The following is a 2,403-nucleotide window of genomic DNA, read 5'->3' as shown; positions in this document are numbered from 1 at the left end:
AAAAAAAAAAAAAAAAAAAAAAAAAGAATCCAGAAGTTTCTTCTGTGCCTTTCAGACTAAAGCACGCCATTGTGTGAGCGGGCTACCTGCCGACCCGCCAGCGTCAGTGTTCTTGTCTTCTCAGATCTTCATCCAAGCCCAAGAAACTCAGGTCTCCTCCTTCCAGAATGGAAGAAATCAGGCCCACATATTTTCCTGTGTGGGGGCTTTCCCCCACAACGAGGGCTTTGATGTCCTCATGGGCTTGATATCTATATTTCTCCAGCTGTTTCCATTAGAGAAATTTACATGGCTCCATTTTTAAAAAGCCTGTAGAAAACTGAGTTCCTGGGGCCATAGTTCACCCCTATCTACCATTGCATAATAGGCACCATTACAAAAGCCGGCCTCACAGTTTCTTGAAGTACTTGGGGAGAAAGCTACCAGCAAGTGGGGTGCACTTTCCATTTTTATCAGACTTGACACAGCAGCTGGGCTTTCTGGCTGAGGTGGTGATATAATCAGTAGCAGCCTGACTACCACGTGTGTCATAACCCACAGAGCTCTGCTGCTCGGCATTGGCTACTTTAGCTGCTCCTACAGACCTCTGTTAAGGCAGCCTCGGTCCCTAGAGCTGCCGGCCAGGAAGCCAATTCGCCATCGCACACATTGTCCATCCATGTGAACTACTTCTGAGGGCTCTGTCTTCCACGCGAATTTCTTTTCCCTGATCTTTCATGTTTCAGTTTGGTCTGTGAGAGCAGGCTACCTGACAACCTGCCAGCTTCAGTGTTCTTGCTCACTGTGTGAGGCCAGTGTTAATTCATCTCATTGGATTCTCTAAAGTCCCTTTGCCTTTCAGTTCAGATCCTGTCCTTTACCTTTAAAAGTAGGACAGAACGTTTGTGAAATCTGCATTTCCTCCGGGGGGTGCTCGGACTTGGTCTTCCAGGCAATTTTTAATGATGTTTATGACCTAAAAAAAATGGAAACTTTTTAAAATTTCTTTTGTACTTTCAATTTTTAGAAGTTTTCCAGTTCATTCTCACTGAGTCACATTTTAATGGATAAGAAACCTGATGTTTGAGGAGGTTGATTGGTTCCATGATTCTTTTCTTAGCTGGTGGTAGGGTTGTAGTAAAAACCCAAATTTCCCTGACCCCACACCATTCCATCTATCGTCAGTGAAAATAGTGACGCTGAGGTCCCTTTGAGACAGGCCAAATTCTACTGTACCTGCTGCTCATTCCAGCCTACGAGAGATAGCCAGGGAATTCAGGCAAGGTTCTGTTCACCTACAGCACCTCATCTGAGCGCTTTCAGGGTCTTCCGAACTTAGAATAGCTAGAGTCACTCAGTAGCTACAAATCCTAGTGTAGAGAGCTGACGAAATCCTGAGTGAATGTGTATTGCAGCACTATGTCAATGACCCTAATGCCTCAGACCCACAAGTGTTGTTCAAACTTCCTTGGGCCAAGCTGGATGAACTGGGAAAGTCTTCCTCTGGTCCAGATAACAGTGCTTATAGATGATGGGGCAGTGTGCACAAAAACTAGCGACCATAGCTTTCTCCTCCCAGATGATTGCTCTCTTAGGACACCCACACTGAGACTAGCTAACCTGCCTCCTGATGCTGTCCTGGGTTGTTGCAGTGTAGGTGTCCTCTACCAGAACAGGTACAACCACCCATCCCGGCTTTTCCATACATGTATCTGTGTGGCTGGCCTTTCTTCATTCCCTTGTTGCCCATTCAGATCAAGTCCAGAGTGCTAGAGCCCTTGGTGATCCTTACATTTTCTCCTGTACCTAAAGTACGGTAATGATTGTATTCCTGGTGCATCCAAGTCTCACAATGCTCTTAGGAGTGTGAAGCTCTAAAGCTGACATGAAGACATAACAAATGATTGCTTTAACATAGCCAGGAGAACCCTGCTACTACCCCAAGGAATCTCCAGGAAATAGAGACCTGTGCCTTAGGTCCCCGGCCGTGCCTGGGGGCTGAATGTGCTCCTCTACTGGCGGTTGTAATCAAGGTTTGCAAAACACAGCAAGTGCATAAAGCACTTCACATCCAATAGCTCATCCTTTATCTTTAATCTCATTTCACTACAAGTGGCTGAGGAAACAGTTTCATACAGTCAGGAACTTTCTTTAATGTTAAGAAACACAGATAAATATTAGCATTTCCCTCCTTCAGCGTAAGTGAATTCATCAAAATCTTGTGGAAATAAAGTTATTAGAAGTTGTGATGCTTTCTGTCAAAACTTGCTCCACACTTCTTTGACAGTTCCTTCTTCTTTTTTCTACAATGGTTTGGATAGACTAATGATAGAGTCCATTGAAGTGTCACTCTAAAGAATATGTTCTTAGAGGAATCTAGCCCATTTATTTAATATTTCATAAAACCTTTTTTCTAAATAAAAT

The sequence above is a fragment of the Microtus ochrogaster genome, unplaced genomic scaffold, assembly GCF_000317375.1.
Source record: "Microtus ochrogaster isolate Prairie Vole_2 unplaced genomic scaffold, MicOch1.0 UNK78, whole genome shotgun sequence".
In the NCBI taxonomy this organism is placed as follows: domain Eukaryota; kingdom Metazoa; phylum Chordata; class Mammalia; order Rodentia; family Cricetidae; genus Microtus; species Microtus ochrogaster.
This window is presented reverse-complemented; position numbering follows the sequence as displayed.